The sequence below is a fragment of the Pinus tabuliformis genome, chromosome 7 (genome assembly GCF_031772625.1).
Source record: "Pinus tabuliformis cultivar Carrire ecotype Pingquan chromosome 7, CPIR1, whole genome shotgun sequence".
NCBI classification, from domain to species: Eukaryota; Viridiplantae; Streptophyta; class Pinopsida; order Pinales; family Pinaceae; genus Pinus; species Pinus tabuliformis.
In genome coordinates, this window is record NC_142293.1 from 862,493,555 (window position 1) to 862,514,905 (window position 21,351).

Here is a 21,351-nt window from a genome sequence, read left to right on the forward strand (position 1 = left end):
GAGAAGCGAGAAAGGTGACAGGGTTGGAAGGAGTAACAAATGATAGAGATGTAGAGGAAAAAAGATGCATTTGAAGAATGAATGGAAAGTCAAAGGAATATCATAACAACATATGGAGAGGTCGACTTAGGGATTGTAGTTTATTTTTCGACTAAGAAATTGTCAAATAAATGTAATAGACATGTGATATACACCTAGAATTAAATGTGATGAATGCAATGCTTTATCATATGTTATGTATACACTTAAAACGTGCATTCATAATTTTAAGGTTAGTGAAGCAATTGCAATCAAAATTTTATAAGGACAGTGGATGACAGGTATCAATTATATGCTAGGATAGAGGTCGACCATCATTATATGAAAACAACCTACATGGTATGAAAAAAATGGTCTTAGTTCCGATTTCCATCATTATTTTCTAGATATATGGTATTGAATGTATTCTACCAACCGAATGATTAATGGTGTATACATGTATTGAATGTATATGATGCATTATATTCCTAAATATTTTATTGGATCTTGCTATTGAAAAAGAAAAAACTGTTCCCTATATTTCATTGAGCTCTTCATAATATATCTGGAGAGTTCCACAAATCCTAATTTTCAAAACCTTCTCATCAATCATGCACAATCTCTTGGTAAAAGACCCTCAAACACAAAGTCTTCTAATAGTCTCTTAGTAAAAGACCCTTATTGTCTCATATCTCAGAAATCTTGGTGCTCACATTCATTAACAAATTAACAATGCCATGATGTCCTTGAAAATCTATAACCATTAGATTCTTGAGTACATGAATTTGCACTAGCATCAATGAGAATTTTGACAACATTTTAATGGCCTACATATTTTTGGAGAATCTAATTCCAACCATCTTTTAGGTGTCAAAATCGTCCATCCAAGTGTCTTAGTTTAGTTTTAGTTAGTCCAATTTAGTTTAGTCTTTCTGCAGTTATTATTACTGATGTCTCCAATGTAATCTTCTTTAACCGATTCGTAAGATTGAAAGGAAAAATCCTCTACTCCACATCTTTTATTCCTTATCATGTTACTAAAAAGCAGAGACATAAGAAAAATGAGAGCAATAAAGAGAAAAGACGAACCAGCATAATACTCTTTGATAGAGTAGCAGGAATTTGAAAAATCCTCTCGTGAAGAAGCATAAGAGAGAAAAATAAATTAAGTGACCAACACACTTGATCTCTCTTCTTAAGTGCGTTGATCTCCACAAAGTTACGAAACTATATAAAAATGTGTCTCAACGTATAAACACGCTATTGAAAAGTGTGCTGACGCTGACGACATACAGAGCGGTTGTATCAGCCAGAACAATAAGGAGTTGTTTATAATGCGACTTTTTGAGATTCCGGTGACGGAATCCGGCGGAAGAAATTGAGATGAAATCATGATTTGTTGCAGTTAAAATGGTTTTTTAACTGCATATTCGGATTCAGCACCCTGAAAAACCCCTGGGACGCTTTCATTGTGCAGAAACTAGTTATCAAACTTCGATTTCAATAAATCACTGCCGGATTTTCACCGGAAAAAATCGCCGGAAAGGCTTTCAAAAAGTTGCGTTAAAGACTACGGCGAACAATAACACGTATTTTTTTAATCAAAGGGCTGACGAAGTGAGTTGAAGTCTTTAATTCAACAAAGGTCAAACGTGGTGCGACACGCAACACAAATTTTAAAAAGGAAAGTCGTTCATGAAAAGTCAAAAGGTTCTATTTCCATTCATCATTTGTTGAAGTTTCTTTGTCCATGATATTATAAAAGTTCCTTTATAATATATTCAAATTTATTTTCAAGAAGGGCATGAAATACGAGTTGTGGTTATGAGCATGAAATTTTGAGGGAGGTTACTCAAATTAATACGAGTGGTTATGAGCATAAAATTCATGGTTTTGAGTTAAAAAAAAAAAAAATTGATGTTGCTCAAAGTTTTTTTCAAAAGTGTTCATGGGATTTTGAAATGACGGTGAATGGGTGCGCTATTAAGGCACTCCTTGCGATAGGTCACTGGTTCAAATTCCTCGTAGGTACTTAGGTTAGTCTTAACTAGAAAAAAAAAAAAAATTTTCAAAAGCCTTTGTTTTAAAATAAAGGGATCATAAGCACATTGTTTTAAAAAAAAGATCATAAAGAATTTTTTTTTAAAAAGACATTGTTTTGGAGTTTTTTTAAAGGCCTCTTAAAAGAGGGAATTAGAAGAAGGGGTTGCTTTATTAAAGATTTTTTTGAAGTGCCGCTTTGTTTAAAAGAGTGTTATTTTTGTTTTAAATCAAAGGATTTGAAAAATAGTTTGCAAGGCATTTTATAAGGGCTTTTGTGAAAAGGCCGCCTTTGTGAAAATTTGTAGACCTATTTTTTTTCAATGTTGAGTAGCAGGGAAATCATCGAAAATATATTTTTGTTCCAGGAAACTACTATGTCTGGAAGTACATTTTCTCGCTGAGTCGAAGTGATCCAGTGCCTAACAATGGGAAAATCCAAGAGGCTAAGAAAGTCAAAGCAACAACTAGTCATGTATGAAGTGTTTTTGAAAGAATTGGAAGTGAAGAGGAAAAATGATCCCTTCATATTAAAATGCATAAAGGAATTTGTAGATGACAACATTATTCCCCTCATTTCGGATGCCAAGACAACTAAGAAGGCCTCAGATGCCCTTGAGAGCAGTTTTGGTGTAAGGGGGAGCATTGAAGTTGAAGATGAAGGTGGATCTATAGTAGCAGATCTACAATGAGATGAAAAGTTTGTCGAATCCCATTGTGCTCCGCCACAAGTGGATAATTTATGTGAAGAATTTGCAGAAGAAGAAGAGAAGGAGCACATAAATGATCGTGAATCCCACTTTTCATAACTACAAGTGCATGAAGATTTGGTAAATCCAACAACAAATCTTGTTGATGACAACTTGGTGATTCTAGCAATAGAGTTTACTGATGACAATTTGATGATTCTAGCTAGTGTTATGGTTTATCCAACAATTTAATTTGTTGATGTGAAATTTAATGAGATTTGTTTCCTAATGATGAATGGTTGCAGATGATGCAACAAAAACATGATATCGACATGATGTTATTTGGTGAGATAATCCCACTTGTGTCTGAAAACCAAGTGGAAGACAACCTGTCTGCAACAACACATGTTAGTAAAGAACTGGAGGAGGCAGAGACAAAGATAAAGGAAGAGGAAAAGAAGGAATCCCAAAAAGAGAAAACAGAGAGAAAGGAAGAGGTAGAGAAAGAAACACAACAGGAGAAATATCTCATTACAAAACAGAAGGAACATAACCAATGTGGTTCTGTAGATTTTTTTACACTTACCATTGATTTCCAATCTACATTTAAATAGGATGATTATGAAGAAGAGTTAAAGTTCCTTGAAGCATGGTTTGCAACAACATGTCTAGATGAGGTCTACATACAAGCTGCAGATATGAATGTTGAAGACAACATGCATGGTGAACACACCAATGAAATTTTTAGATATTGGATTTTTGAAGAGATAAAATTTTATTGTCATCTTATGTCACAGTAGATCGATGATCAAAATCACACTACAAAAGATAATATGTGGTCATCCCACATATAATCTATTTTTTAAAGAAGTCCAAGACATGCTTAAAAAACTTGAAACGATGGAAGACCTACACCAGCAAATGAAGAAACTAAGGTTTGAAGGATACAACAAAAATAAAAAGTTGAAACAATTTAGAGGCTATAGGATTTGGAAGAAAAGAAAATGAGAAGGAAATTGTAATTTTTTTAAATTGTAAGCCTAGCTCAGACATAGACCAATAGATATCTTAATTCAATTTCTATGTGGTTTTCATTAAGGGGGAGTGTTGGAGAATCTAACTCTAGCCACCTACTAGGTGTCAAAACCATCAATCCAAGTGTCCTAGTTCATTTTCAGTTAGTCCAGTTTAGTTCTGTCTTACTGCAGTCATTTATTACTCATGTCTCCAATGTTATATTGTTTAACTGATTCATAATATTGAGAAGATAATCATTTTCTCCACATATTTATTCCTTGTCACATATATTATATGGTGTAAACTGGTCACCTCACCTCCTCTTATTTTCTTATTAGCTAGTGCTCCATTCTTCAAGAGTAGGAAGCGAACTTGAACACGACTATTTCTAGAAGCATAATGTAGTGGAGCATATCTAGAGGCATCCTCAACATTTACATCAACCCCCTTGTAAATCAACATCTCCATTCGGTTCAACTCACCTGTCATGTTCCTAGACTTCGGTGAAAATCCATTTCTTCAAGAGATTGTTCCACTCCATAAGCATTTTCTATGACAATAATTGCATTCCTGCCCATGAAAATTATTCCTCCTGCCATCTGTCATGGTCTAATATTTGAAAAAAAACCATCGGGCCTTTGCGATCACTCGCATTATATTGTTTAATATACAGTTGTGTTAATATATGGAGAAACATTATAAAAATATGGTATGTTAACATATATTGTACGTTGAATTAAATTGGTTTGTTAGATATATATATATATATATATATATATATATATATATATATATATATATATATATATATATATATATATATATATATATATATATATATATATATATATATATATATATATATATATATATATATATATATATTGCATTGAATTATGTTTTTGGATTATTTGGTGTCGCGCATTTTATGGAGTTTATGAAGACCATTGGTGAATTAGGGTTTTGTTCCCTAACTTCAACCTTGAAAGTTGTGCGCTGCAAATTATTGTGTGAGAATATTATTGTATAGGAATATTATCATGTGGTATTATCACAATATATAGTGATAAATCTCTTAAAAGGAGTTTCCTATGTAGATTGCAGGATCATGTTGTGTTACCATTCAATTTTCCAATCAGAAGAAATATAATTGAGAAACCTTAATCCAATATGAAAGCATAGATAGGTGTGAGTAATCAGATTCTATAGCACTCGTATGAATCTAAGGCCAATGTATGGGTTTCCTCCAAGTTAGTTCATTTAGTTGTTGGACGCACCCATAGATTGATATCACAACTAATTGATTCATTGATCATTGATATCTATTCCCAATTGTTTACTTTCTTTGTTGCTGGTATCATGAAATTTGTGGAACTTGTACAAGTGAAACATTCTCATGTTGTTGGTTTATTGATATGGATGTTGGAACTATTGCTTGAAAGTTCAACATAAATCCCCATGTGAATGTATGATGTTAGTGTTCCTATTTCATTTAATATGTATGTACCATATCTTGCAACCATGCGTTTGGCTTACCTCTATGTGGTTGTTTTGTTGCCTGGTTGTATTGGAAAAGGATTCATATTTATGTTGGCTCAAAGTACTGAGTGATATCTTACTACAACCAAGCAATTCTAGGCATGAATCTTGTTATTTAACAAATTTGGGAGTGTATTCTATTTGGCCAATAGATTTAGAATCATTGTATCATGTCAATCAATGACATTGTTAGGTGCTATTCCAGATATATACAACCAGTGAAATATCGATCGAGGACATCTTCAATGGGCACATTCAAAAAACAAAGTGATAATTTGTTACAACACATACATATGCTTGTACAAGAAAAGAATTGTGTTAACCTCCTTTTATTCTTTGAGAAGATTTCTAATTGATTAATTGCCTGAAGTTATATTGGATGTGCATAAATAATGGGTATATTTATTAATTGGATGAAATTCTTAAAGCTTATGGGTTTCTATTTGGTTGGTAGAGTGCCTTTTCATTTTCACTTGAGCATTAGTCCTGACAATGTTAAAAAGTATCCCAAGTTTGAAAACAGATCTCAGAAACCTACAGGAGGAAGAAATTTTGAGGGAAGTTTTTATTTTGTTAATCAGGACAACCATTCAATTTTCAAACTAGTAATTATATATTTCCTAAACTATTCCCAATGGTTAGCAAAGGAAAATTTATTTACCCAGTAAAAAAGTTCTACACAACTATAGAATTTTATTAATTCTTCAAATCCCTTGTCATTGATGTCAAAGGAGTAGGTAAGAAGAAGTAGCAAGGATAATAATTTATATTTTATTTTATTTATTCATTTATTTTTCAGGATAGAAAGGAGGAGGAACATTGTGTCACTGTCAATTCCAAAGGGGGAGAATATTGGAAATGTTTCCATTGGTGTCAAATGGCCATGAGTCATGTTGATGAGTTATGTTGATGTTAAAGTCACTTAGTGCTAAGGTTTCTTGATGTTAATGTTGCTTGATATTGCAATGTTGATTGCTATTATTGATCGGTTGATATGCAAAGGTTGATTAAGTGATGTGATGTCGAAATTTTAACTATTGTTGCAAAAACATATTTATGTAAGTTTGATACAAAAGTGTGTGAGGTTGATAAAATGGAAGCTTATCTAATGTTACAATACATATTAAAAATAAAACACATGGCACATGAGAGCTCTGAAGAACAAGTTTAGAGAACTTGATATTTTCATTGAATATTATATGCTAAAGTTACATTTCAAAGCGACATAGTGCAATCATTATTGTTGGCTTATATTATTTTAGATATTATTAATATTACGAAATTCTTGAAATTGATTTCAGATTTCGAAATGAATACGAATAATGTGAACACATATGGAAGACCGAGTGATAACTCTTCAATTTGAATTCCTACATGGAATAAAAATAACTAACAACTATTTGTATATAAAATAGGTCATTTTGAAGCCCCAAGGGTTAGCTCAACTGGTCAAATAAGTGCCTCACCGTTCGGGAGGTCACAGGGTCAATTCTCCCCGAAGCCCTTGGGGTTAGGCCTAGCTATTGGCCACAGGGCTTGATACCCTTGATCAAGCTCAGATATTTCCGTGGACGTAGTGGCCACCCAGTGACCGCAGGTGTCTGTGAACCACACGTGAAAAATATTTAAAAAAAAAATGTCATTTTGGATGAAAAATAATTTTTCGGTGAATTGAGCATTTGTATGAGAAACTTATTGAACAAGCCTGATAAGGAGAAAAGAGGAGGAGAAAGAGTAGTAGAAGGAGAGCAGACTTGAAGAAGCGAGTAGTGAGGATAAGAAACAAATGAGAAGATAAGAAACAAAAAAGAGGATAAGCAACATAACATAGACAAAGACTAGGTAACCAACAAATTTTATTTGTAACTTGATTAAGGGATTGTAGTCTCCTTTCAAGTTATAGCTTGATAACAAACCTATTGTAGTTGATTGAGGAGCCTCCTATGGGTTGTAACCTACAAAACGTTTTTGGGAGTTGGAGCTTTCTTGCAAGTTTAAGCTTACAAAAGAATTGATGTAGTAACATCTTGTAGGTTGGAGCCTATAGAAAATTTGATGTAATAAGAGAGTAGGAGCTTTCTTTCACATCACTTCAGCCAAAAATTTAAGGTTTTATACCTTTATGCATTTCTACTTTTATCTAGTGTCTTCATGTCTTACGACCTGAATGTCTCATTTATGTGAATTCTTTTAAATTCAGTTTAAGTATGAAATTACCTCTTTGTCACCTATGAAAGAATCAATTAAAAGTTGAACATATACATAAGCCATTAGTTCCAAAAGAAAAATACATAAAAATTAAATTAAGTTGAATTGATTAATTGAAAAGATACAATTATTGATTCATGCTCCCCCCATGCCCCCTCTCAGTAATTGCCAAAGTATTTATCACACATGTATTGGTGGTGTCCCAAGCATAACATTGTAATTTTATTATTATATTTTAGAATACGAGTCCTTAAAAAAACATGTTAGATATAATTACTCCTAGTTAGGTGATAGTTTTTAGTAGTTTGTGTAAAGTATAAATGTAGGAACAATTAGTCATGCATCCGTGAGATAAAATTAGCATATCCATAATCAGTGTTCTAAATATGTTTCTAGAAGATTTTACATGATATTTCTAGAGTATTCTCTATGAGTTTTTTTGGGTCTATTTAATTATGTATCCTCAAGAAATTCAATCAATTAGAGTTAAAGAATGACAAATCTATTATGTTATATTGTATGTTATTATGTAGTTTTATTCTGAGTTATTCAAGAGTATTTAGTTATTGTAGTAATATAGTTTTCTCCTCTGTCACTCATATTGATATCATAGCGCAAGAAACCAAGCTATCAAAGCCAGATAAACCAAGCTATTAGATCCAGAGGAACTAAGTGTGCTAGAGCTAGAAGCACTGCAATGAGTTAGAGTAATTCACTAGGCTATCTTTAAGGTGAGAATATTTGTTGTTTGTAGAGCCACTGTGTCAACACTAATCACTAACGGTTAAATGTGGAAACCCACTATGTTAACGTTGCTTATTGAGGGTTTTAAGAAATCAAAATCTACGCTGAGTTCACATCTCTATATATTCTTAGCTGCTACTGTGAGCCACCATCGTGGCTTAATTACTATCTCGAGCCACCATAGTTGTTAGGAAGTGTTAATTAATACAATTTTGAATAGAATAATTTCAATAGAAATTCCCTTGGGTGGATTTGCAAAAAGTTTCCTTTTTTTAAATAGTGTTAAATCTAGGAATGAAAGTTGCACTTGCATTGAAAACATAATTTTCATGATGAAAGTTTGACTTAATTATGATATTTTTTGAAAAATGAACACGTAAAGGGAAAGGTTTTTTATTTAAAAAAATTAAAAGGGTTTTGTTTTTGTTTTTTATTTTTATAAAGAGAATGCCTTTTTTGGAAAATGAAAATAGATATGGCTTTAAGCAAGAGTCTTTCTCAGATATCGATTCTGATTATAGTAAGAAAAAGATATGAAGTTTGGGAAATTAAGATGAATACCTTGTTACATTTTCAAGATGTTTGGAATCTTGTAGTACTTATCGATACAAATCCAATTAATGAAGGGGTTGAACAATATTTGGCATATTTACAAAAGGATAAAGTTAGAAACAATATAAATAAGGATGAAAAAATTATTCTTTCTATCGAAAATGACATGGATGAGACTATATTTCCCAAGATCTCAACAATAAATTTCTCTAAGATAGTGTGGGAGATGTTAGAGACTAATTATGATGTAGTTACACAGGTGAATATGTTAGGATATTCCGACACATAGGAAATATTTAAGTACAACTTGGTCTAGTATAGATTTAGGTATAGAGTTAGGTAAAGTGTGTTTCTTTACTATGTATATTTTGTAACTTACAATCCGACGGTCACGATATGTAGTGATCCGACGGTTCATTCTCTCCTTGGTATTACCGACACTTGATCTGTGGCTTAACACCTGATTGGTCCATGATTTCTATTTAAAGCGCATGGAGGGTCATTTGTAGGGTAATCCATCTATGAGAGAAGCATATGTAAATTTTCATTCTTTTATTAATAAATTGCCTGAAGTGGCTGCGTTGGCTCAGGCCGTGGACTGTTTCCCTCTTTGAGGGTTTTAACCATGTCAAAATACTGGTGTATTGATCTGTGATCTGTTTGTGAGCGGTGTCCTTTGGTGTTCTGTCTGAGGAACTTACCCTGTAAATTCCTACAGAATACAATTAAGTTGTAGAAATTGATGATGAATGATGAGAATTTGAAGAAGGAGGACTCAAAGTTTGTAGACTAGTGTATGAATCAACTAAATATTAATGGTAAAGATCTTTCAGATCAAATAGTGGTAGATATTATGCTTAGATAATTTCCTATGAAGTTTGATATAATAGTCATAGACATTAAAAATTATAAAGACTTCTCACATCTATTAGTAAATGAACTGTTGGGATACTTTCCATCCTAAGAATATTGAATAAACATGAATGGTGAATCTTGGGAAAACACATTCAAATTTTAGGTTTATATCTCAAGAGTTAGATAAGGATCATGATTAATAATAGAAGAAGGGGGGGAATAGAAGAAACAATCAAATAGATGGTTCAAAAATAAAAATGGGATTAGAACAAAATCCTCATAGTTCAAAGGGGAGTAGAATCATAAGTTCATAATCAAATGATAAGTATGGAAAGTCAAGAATCAATTACTTTTAGTGTAATAAGTTGCATCATTATGCACATGGGTGTATACAGAAAAAAACATATTTGAGCAGGCACGATTCGCTTCTAAGAAGTGTGAAGAATCTTTATTTATTGCATGTAATGCTACTCAAAATCCACTTAATGATATTTGTATTATAGATAGTATATGATAAGAAACATAAGCATAATTGTAGATATGGATAATTCAATACAAACTAAATTCAAGTTGGGATCAAAAAATGTTTTAAAATTTATGGGAAAACGAATGGTTAACATCCTTACCAAACAAGGTCACAAAAGGCATATATTAAATGTGTACTATGCTACAAGTTTGAAACATTATCTTCTTAGTGTTGGCCAACTTACGCAAAAAGGGTATAATGTAATATTTAAGGGAAATGGTTATTTCGTATATGAAAAATTTCCAAGTGATATTTTGATTTCTATAGTAAATATCACAAAGAATAAGATGTATCCCCTTGGCATGAAGTGTGATAGACATGATTACTCATTTTCTCAAAAAAAACACTTGCATAGACGATTTTTGGTTATGGTATTTCAAGTTTGGTGACTAAATCTTGGTGAGTTTAGACTATTACAATAGTACAAGATAGTTATAAGGTTTCCTCCCATTGAAGAATCACCTAGTTCATGTGAGAGTTTTATTCTAGCAAATCAACACAATGATAATTTTCCCAAGGGAGTGTCTTTTAGTGAAAATTAACCTTTGGAGCTAGTTTGTATAGATCTATGTGGTCCAATTTAAACCTAGTCATTGGGAGGAAGTTATTACTTCCTAAACTTCATAGATGATTAAAGAAGAAAGACTTGGGTGTATTTCCTTGCAAAAAAATATAAAATGTTTGATATGTTTTGAGAATTGAAGGAAATGGTTGAGAAACTAAGTATTCATGGGATTAAATTATTAATATTAGAATGAGGAGGTGGTGATGATTCAAAATATTTTCATAACTTTTGTAAGAATTATGGGATTAAGATATAGTTCAAAACTAGGTAAATACTACAACAAAATTGTGCATCTAAAAGGAAGAATAGAACCACCATGGATATGGATAGAATCATGTTGAAGAAAAAGAATCTATAAAATGAGTTTTGGGAAGAAGCAATAGCTTGCTTAGTTTATGTTTTGAATTGATATCCCACCAAAAATATGAAGAGCAAAGTTCGATAGGAAGCATGGATAGGTATGAGTTGCAGTGTAGCACATTTAGGAGTATTTGGTTTTGTGGGATATGCCCATGTTCTTAAGGCGTTGAGAAAAAAGCAAGATGACATAAGTGAGAAGTAAATTTTTATTGGGTACAATGATCACTCCACGACATACAATTTGTATCAACCAATAACAAAAAAATTGGTAATTAGCAACTATGTTGAATCTAAAGAAAATGAAGCAAGGGATGGAAGCATTGATAAACCTATAACAATTGGAGTAGTGATACCTCAAGTCGAAGATGAAGTAGAGGAATAGGTTGTTCAAAGATGAAAACAAGGTTCAAAAACCCAATCATCATTCATAAGTACTCCAACAATAACTCCAAGACATTATATTCAAGATGAGTCATTCTTTCAAGTAACTCAACCTCAATAATGTAGTGAAATTTATTCTACAATTGATTCCTTAACGTCAATAAAGACTAGAAGTTTTAGAGAAATCTATGAAGATTTAGATGTGAATTAAAATTTTGCATTGTTTAATTGTCAATTTAGATGTTCTTAAGTGGTAATAAAAGATGAAAATTAAGTCAAATAAATGGATGAAAAGATGGATTCTGTAGAAAATAACGATACATGGTATAGAAATATTTATTAGAAGATGAATATTGCATAGGTGTAAAATGGGTTTACAGAACAAAGCTCAATGAGAATGGAGAAATTAGAAATTACAACACTAGATTGGAAGAAAAAATATTTTCACAATAACCTAAAGTGGATTATATCAAGACGTTAACACTAGTTGGAAGGTTAGATATAGTTAGGGTTGTCTTAGTGTTGTCACTGTGACAACGACCCTCCACTTTTTTTCCTTATTCAATTTTGGAGCCTACATATGTTTTCATGAGCCATTACTTCACGCTACCTTGTGTCATCTTGTATTATGTTCATGATTTTCAAAGTGTCGACCATCTTTTCTACATCTCTAAGTGTTTCTTTTCCTGCTAAGTCAAAGTTTCCTAAGTATCACATTATCATCTTTGGAAGTTCTCGTGTTGCCTTTCTAGAGATATCGAAGCATTAATTTTCTCTAACTTAGCCCAATTTTCATCACTTGACATGCACAACACATAAAATCAAGAAATAACATTTTTTTCTCCTAGTGAAAGTGAACTTCCTAAAGTTAGTGACCACAGATACACTCTTGGAAGAAATTGAAACATCTTGAGCCTGAGTGCACTTCCTTTTCCTATTTGAGTGCACTTTTGTCTCACAGTTTAACACACTCCTTGTCCATAGTGATTGCACACTCCCTATAAATAGAAAGTGTTCACTCCTTGTTCTCAATAGGTTCACACTCTTTATCATCATCGAGTGCACACTTCCAGTCTCTCACACATGAACCCTTCCTTGATTGCATGCAAAGTGCACTCCTAGAAAACAGGGACCCACTCCCCTCAACTAATTCACTCATTATCCGAAAAGTGGCGAGCATGCGTCTAAACCATGATCCTTATTTTCATGTAAATTTTATTTATAAGAATCCCAAATCATTATTCATTCTCTCTATTACTATTCAGTCTAGGTTGAGCACATTTTCTCATTGCAAGGACTTTTTCTTCATTCTTAGTCATAAGTGCGTCAATTCCTGGTAAGTTTTCAAATTGTCACTTTTGTTTTCTTTTGTCATTTTTAGTGGCTCTTTTGTTCCTTTAGTGGCATTTTGATATGATTTGTGCATATGAAATGTTGTTTTTATTCATTCTTGCTCCTACAAGTGTCATGTTTTTGTTGCAAGTGGTGTTTCTACTTACTCTTCACATTACGAGACCGTTCACCTTCTAGTCATGATTACCATAAGTTCTATAAACACATGAGGCTTGTTTCTATCACTATTATTGTGATATTGACTTGTTGTAGACCTTGACTTAGAAATTTTTGAGCTTTTATTTGAGCATAGTGCACTTATGGAAAAATAGGCACCACTTGTGATTTCAAATCGAACCAAATAGAAAAGGGCTCCCTTCCAAAGCACATACATAACTTTTAATCCATAGTGAGGCATCTCTACCCATAGTAACTTTGAACTACACCATCACTATGCCTCCTTAGTACACAACACACTTCGAGTAAGCAGTGTGGGCCTCCTTGTCCCTTGCTGATTTGACTTGTTCCTAAAAAACTCTCTCTCTGTCATAAGTGCACATGGCATAGTTCTAAGCTCAAGTCGAGCTTTGTTTGTGAACTGTGATCCCAAATTGTTCCCTCTTCCTTGCCCTAGTGTAGTGCACACTTTTAATGGTTAGTCAAGCCACCTTGTCTCATCCTTGATAGGATTGTGCTCCCAACATACCTAGATCTTTCCTTAATCATTATAATTCTCATAGTTTTCATGTGATAGCTAAGGTATTTTAGTTCGGGGATATTGAGGAACTAATTTCTTTTCACCATGAGTGATTTTCCACTTGCAGGTGTTATAGATAAAAAATATATTTGTCTTTCATCTTTTTCTGAGACGATGCCTCCTAACACTCACCAAGCTAAATCAAAGAAACTTCAAAGAATAGTATCGAGGAGGCAATGGAATGTTCTAACTAATTGTTCCCATCCCATCAAACACACAATGTTTCATTGACAAATATTTCAAAGTCTCAGGCGGGATATAAAAGATGCCTTTATGAAAAAGGAATGGCTAGAAGACTTGGAATATAGGGAAGTGTACATAAACATTAGGAGGTTCAAAATGCATAGAGTGGCATGCAGATTCCCACTATTTTCTTATGTAGAAGCTATCAAATGGATATTGTTACATATGGATAGAAAGAATCTAGTCCTTAGCAATGAAAGCGGAAAGGTGATTTCCACCTACCATCCACATGATTTTCATTCCTATTAAAAGATGGTAACTCCTAAGAAATATTTGAATACATGATTCTACATGACTTTGGAAAACCTTAATACTAAGGAAGTCCTCAAGTCTTGGTGGCAAGAGCCTGCAAAGATGTGCTAAGGGAAAAGTGTTGTTTATAGGACTAAATATTTGACAAAGGTTTATCAGTAAATCATGGTCATGTGCTATAGATTGCATGGGTGAAAGAATGCAAAATATTTTGAGGAGAATTAGGTGTATTTACTCAACCTAGTTGTTTTTACAGGAAAAGTCTTCAACTAGGCTGACATCCTCTCTCATGAATCACATTGAAACTTAATATACAACATGCCAAAACAAATTTACAAGTCAAAAAATCATGAGGGTTTTATATGTCTACTTATTTGATGGATGGAATCTGTGCCCATTATGAGTTTACATGAATGAAATGGAAATGGACCCCTCAAGAGAATTTTCTTGTCTATTTTTATTGCAGACTATTGTGAGAAGTTAGTTTTGAGGAGTATAAACAAAGCTGGATGAGTATTTCTTTGCAATTTGGTATAAGATTATCTTTGAAACAAAACCTCCCTACATGACGGGTCAAGTGAAGGAGGAGATCTATGAGGTTTCATATCAGTTTTCTTTACCACAGGAAACATACATTAGCGTTTTTGGGTGCTACAATACCCCTCACCTTATGCCGAGTTATGTAACCAATAAGGTAGTCTTGCTGGAGGTCGCCTATCAGTTGAATAATGGGTTGTCTACATAAATTCAAAGGAATAGGAAGTCTCCTTGTCCCTCTTTTCCTTTACGAATTGAACTCTATGAGCTTAAGAGCCTTAAGGTGGCTGAAGCTGAAATTGAAGAACTTAGGCATATTCATTTTGGAGTAATGGGTTTTCATAGATATGACTCTAGAAATGTTTACAGGTAACATTGTCCTAAGGTATGACACATATGGGCATATGTACCTTTGAGCAATCCAGAAGATGAGAAAATAAAAAAATAGTACAATGCATTGAGAAAGAATAGGCCAAGAGATAAGGAAGGACCCTCCCATGTTCTACATGTACCAAATGTACACATGGAGGGGATTCAATAGGAAGTGACTTCCCAAGTTAACACTACAATGTCAAAGAAGAAGCTAAAACATGATCTAGTAGTAGGAAGCAACAAAAAATTCAAGGTTGATCCATTATGCAAAGGTGCAATAGAGGTAGAGTAAGAACAAAAGCAAAGGGAAGAGGAGAAGAAAAGGTCAGAGGAAGAAAGGCAGTAAGAGGAGGAGTGAAAATAAAAAGAGGAATAAGAGAAGAAGAGGTAAGATGATTTGTTGAAGAAGAAGGAAGAAATGGAGAAGAGAAAAGCATAGGAGCTACATAGGAAACAATAGGAAGAAATCTTGCAAAAGAAGAAAGAAGAGGAAGAAATGAAAATAACAGAAGAAGAGGAACAACAAAAGCGGTTACAGGAAGAGGAGATGAAGAAAACACAAGAGGAAGAAGCCGCATAGAAAATGGAGGAATAATAGATGGCCCATGACATGGAAGAAAAACTAGAGGAGGAGGAAGACATTAAGCCAATTATAGATGAGCATTGCACTGAGTTAGAACCTCCTCTCACTAGCGACTATCTCCCATTTAGCGAGATGGGAATTTTTCCTCCACTTGATGAGAGGGTTATGGATACATCCAACTTTACCTTCTACCAAATAAATAAGAGAATTGTGTGGGGGAGGTGAAGGTATTTTCCCAATGACCCTATTCATGTTGTAGCCATGAAAAGGGTGATAACATCCAACACCAGGAGGAATCCTCAAGCAGTAATTGCAGCAAATGTGGCCTTTGCGACAACAGCACAGGATAACACATTGTATTACTTGAGTTAGAATGAAAATTTTCCAAAGGCATTAGCTGCCACAAAATAGGAGGTTGACCATCTCATCGCAAAAAATCAACAATTTCCTTCTACTAGTATCAGCACAACATATCTACAGTTGGACATACTTGAATAATTGAAGCCGATTGAAGAAACCATGATACAGTTGTATAATGAGATAGTTCTCTTGCACGAAGTGATGGTTCCTGTGGTCAAAATTCAAAAAGGGTCTCAAGAAATATTGAAGGTTCTAAAGGTTACATGCACAACCATTGATCTGATGCAGAATTGGGGCATCAAATATCTTAACATCCCAAGTGGTTGGTCAAGAAAGAGAGGTTAGAAGTTGAGGTGGATAGAGCACAGTTGAGGCTACATACCTAGAACTACCCCACCTTAGTGAACATGTGAAAAACACCATAGTTGCTTATCTTTGATTGCATAGTAGCTTAGAGTCCTTGGCATGGAAACATGCATTACCTTTTGTAGGTTCACTTGGAGAAGTAAGGAGTAAGGATGTAGTTATGCGGGAGGTAAAAGAGTTGATTGAACAAGTCAGACGAGAAAAAAATCAAGAAGTCTTGGAGGTGACCAAGAATGTTATTATACAATATGCAATTAGGCCAATCGAAATTCACATGAAGTTATCCATTTTGTTGAGTAATATACAATTAAACTCCAAATCTATATTGTCAGATCCACTCGAGGTGAATATGCGATATGTTGCAGATCTACCAAGAATGATCAAAATTATTGAAGTAGAGTTTAGAGCATGGAATTCCTATATCACTAATGAGCTTCACTCTCAAGCCATAGATTTTTATTTTCCTCCAACATGTGGAAGTTTTGTCTTATTGTAGATTTGTCTTATATAGCCCCCATTTTGTATGTAATTTGTCTTTTATGAATAATAAATTCAATGGAAAATAATTCCAAGAGACACATGTGGAATATGAAGAGTCACATATAAGTCCATAAGTTGTAGAAGTCAGAGAGTGATGAGGAGGATCAAGGGTCATTATCATTTGTTATAAATAAGCCCTCATAACTCAAGAAAAGGGGTTGGAAATTGAGAGAATTTGCCTTCGCTTCTCTAGTGGTGCATAGGGAAGAAGATCATTCATTGTAGAAGCAAATGGTAGCTTCATGTTACACTATTGGGGTTAGTGTTTCATAAATGTAGCAGTGTACTTGAATATTTCATTTAATTATCAGAAGCTCTTGGAGGCAACACTCTTTCATACATTTATCGTGAATGTTGTAAAACTATTCTTAAATGTTTGCAGTATATGTTTATGCTAAGCAAGTAAAGATAATGAAATATTTTTTTTCTTTAGATATGAACCTTGTTCAACGGGTGTTTTTATGTGTTTACATGATCATTGTTACCTTGTGAACTAATTTGTAGGTTAATCAATGATTCTCTTCCATTTTCTCTTGCGTGTCTCTCTTAGGATAGTACTAATACTTTTCTATTAGAGGTTCATCTCTAATTTTATTGTTTTGGAAGCTCCCCTTACACTTTACATTTGGTGTCTCACAAAGTTTACATACTTTCTACCCCAAATTTATGTGTATGATCTCTTTTGTGTGTTTTATATCCAAGCATAACTCTAATATGACTTGTATAGTGGCCAAGCCTAATAACTAGATGGTGATCCTACTCCAAACGATGTGAGGTATAATTGTAACTTCACATCGGGGAGACCCCTTGTATGTTAGCAACATCCAGAACCATTAATACTTAGCCATAACAACTCAAAACATGTAGAAATTTTATTATATGGATGTAAAACCAACATTCTTGAATGAATTTTTTTATGAAGAAGTATATGTGGGACAACCACTAGGATATGTGATAAAAGGTTCTGAAAATAAGGTACACAGTTTGAAGAAATATCTTTATGGACTAAAACAAGCCCTCAAAGCTTGGTATAACAACGCTAGTTCATATTTGATCAAAAATAGATTCAACATAAGAAGAAATGAGCTTACATTGTATATAGATGTGAATGAGCAAGGAAAAAATCCAATTATTTGTTTTTATGTTGATGATATGATCTTCATAGGGAATCTATTAGTATACATGTTTAAATCATCTATGAAGTAAGAGTTTGAAATGATTGATTTTTGGTTAATGAGATTCTCTCTTGGTGTAGAAGTCATTCAATTAGATTAAGGCACTTCTATGTTTCAAGAAAGGCATTCCATGGATGTGATAAATAGGTTTAAGATGATGAATTGAAAACCAACACCAACTTAAATTACAATAAGAACAAATCTTAGCAAGGTAGATAAATGATCCAACGTTATATCCAACCCTATTTAGCATATTGGTTGGTACTATTATGTATCTTACTACCACTAGACTATATATTATGTATGGCATCAATATGATTTTCAGGTTCATGAAGTCACTGAGAGACTTAGACTAGAAAGAAAGAAAAATGATTCTTACATATATTGATGGAACAATGAGATATGTCATATTATACTCCATCACTAACATTATGATCTTCTAGTTGGATTTACTAAAAATTATTTTGTAGGTAACATATATCATAGGATGATTACTTTAAAATATGTTTTTCATCTTGGTTTGGGTTTCATGGGAATCTACAAATCATCCCATTATGACAATATCATAAACTGAAGCATAGTGTGTACTGATAATAACAATAGTTTTTCAAGTAGATTAGTTACAAATAATATTGGGTGATATACATTACAAGAAAAAAGGACATTGGTGAGGGTAAAAAATGTAACCATAAGCTCATCGGTGATGGTGAAAAGAGCCTCCGTTACCAAAAGCTAAATGTCAGCAAAGGTGGCACTGCCAAAACTATAGGTGTTGTGGTGACATTCGAGGTCCATCACCAATAATGATTTATAATGATGGATAGTGATCGTCACCATTTCATATGAGTAATAGTGATGAACCTTAGCCTCTGTCACCAAAAACCTGAACGTCACCAAAGGTGGCATCACCAAAAGTATAGGTTTTGTGGTGACATTCAAGGTCCATCACGAACAATGATTATAATGATGGATAGTTACTGTCACTGAAAAAGAGCCTCTGTCACCCAAAATTGAGCGTCACCAAAGTGTTGTGCTAAAATTCAAGGTCCGTAATGAATAATAATTATAATGATAGATAGTGACCATCACCATTTCATGATTTGGTGACGATCGAAAAATGTCACCATAATCTCATTGGTAATGGTCAAAAGAGCCCTCATCACCAAAACATGATCATCACCATTCCATATGAATATTAGAGCACGATGGAATTGAACCACCAACCTTCCGCTTGTAAAGTAGGTGCTCTTCCCTTGATGTAGCACCCTTTAAAGAATTATCATTTAAAAAATGAGACCTTGAAACTTTATAAATTGTAAATTCTATAACTTTCAATCAATTATAAAACTTTGTAAAGTCTTCGCAAATATTTTACTAAACAAGCAAAATAACATCAGAGTTGCAGATCCCTACCTAACCGTTATGAAAGTTAGAAAAGTGGGCGGAGAGAAAAATAATTACATATAAGATACTCAATTATAAGTGTAACTTTGAAGACATTTATATCCTATAAATGACCTAGAATTATCAAACATAAAATTTGGAATTACACCAAAAATTGATTTCTCACCTTGTGAACCATGTAAATATGTTGTGATAGCATGAAAATGTACCTTTGAAAGAATGATTTGCATGCCAAAAGTAAAAAACAATGAGTATATATGATGCACTTATGACTAATGGGTTACATGCTTGAATGCTTTTGTGTATGGGGCCTAGAAAACTAATTGGGAGTGTTTCTCGTTATTAATTAATTCAAGATGTCAAAATACAATGATCAATAATAAATATCCTGAAATGTAGCCAATAAAAAAATGTTAGAATTGTAAGCACAAAGCCTAGCTATTATCTATAATGCACATTAAGATACACATGAAAAAAATACCACCAACACTCTGTTATTAATTAATTAATTAATACTACAATTTCTTTAGCATTTAATAGATTATATTACTAATTCACAAGTTCCAAATGAACATGGGATCGATAATTACATGCATAGATTCTAATTTACTTGTTAAGAAATTAGAAGGTAATTGAAGAGCTGCCATAGGACAAAAATAAAATAGATAAGAATAAATAACATTAGTATAAAATACAAGGATATAAAGAAATTAAATAATAATAATAATAATTTCAAGGTCACCAAAGTACTTATTTTCACCTTATAGAAAAACCATTCCATTCCATACATTACCATAGCTATCTCATCATTAATAGTTTTCATTTCCCTTTCCATCTCATGTTATTTTCTTTTCATACCATTTTCATCCTTGTTGATTTTAATAACCTTTCATTAACCCTATACACTAAAGAAAAATTTCCACTTAAATGCTCACCAACAAGGAAAATCTACACATTCCTTTTATTTCTACAGGGAGGCTACAAGATTGAGGAAAAGCTACAAGTCATTAAAATTTTCAAAGTCAAGACTTAAGATTTAAATAGAATATTCTAGAGGCACAACTCATACTCAACAAAAAATGAAAATTTGAAGTACCTCAACTTCTACATTTTTACCTCCATAGGAACCCTCACAAGTAGTCATGCATTCGTTTCAACATATAAAAGGCAACATTGTATAGTAGTAGAAATTACACCATTATTCACTTATCCAACACCTCTAGGTATGATTGTACTTTGATTCCTCCCTTTACAAATATTTTTATACAATTTCATTTAGTTGCATATGGGTCAAAACTGTATCCAATTTTTTTTATCATAAAAGTTTATATGTAAAAAGAAAAAAGGGAGAGATCAACACTCTAGATCGAGTCAAGTGGGGCCCACCTCTTACATGTAATAAGTGATAGGAGGAAATTTTATAAAAGAGATACCATATTCATATGAGACACCAACTATATTCATCCAAAAGGTGACATAATGCCATATCACCAATCGAGGATAAAGGAGAAAAAATAGAGTTTAACCAAAGAGATCATTAAATAAAGTGAATGGAAAACTAAAGAAAATACATGACTAAATGTTATGATTATATTCTTGGTGTTGATCCAATTCATTTTCACCACCCTTTTTTCTCAACCACACCTACATGCCATTTCACTTCTCCTCGAGAATTTTCTACAAGAAGAATAATTCCTTCTGTAGTATTAGATACATGAATTACTATAAGATTGTAATTAGCTACAAGAAACTCCAGATAGGAAGCTATTGTAGCAGCTACATTCACCCTCCAAAATTTTTCCTTAGCTTCATTTTGGAGCCTCCCTACTAACCATCTTTAGCAGCATGTCTTGTACTATCAAGTACATAGGCTTCAGTTGAGTTTCAGTGGCCTGTCGGCCTATGCATGTCAGCTTGTTTGTATCCCTCCCGCAGA

At 33.2% G+C, this 21,351-nt stretch overlaps 1 pseudogene; it reads right to left on the reverse strand.

Moving 5' to 3' along the window:
- Nucleotides 1-671: 671 nt before the first annotated feature.
- Nucleotides 672-4,370, reverse strand: LOC149250336 (uncharacterized; annotated as a pseudogene).
- Nucleotides 4,371-21,351: the final 16,981 nt, after the last annotated feature.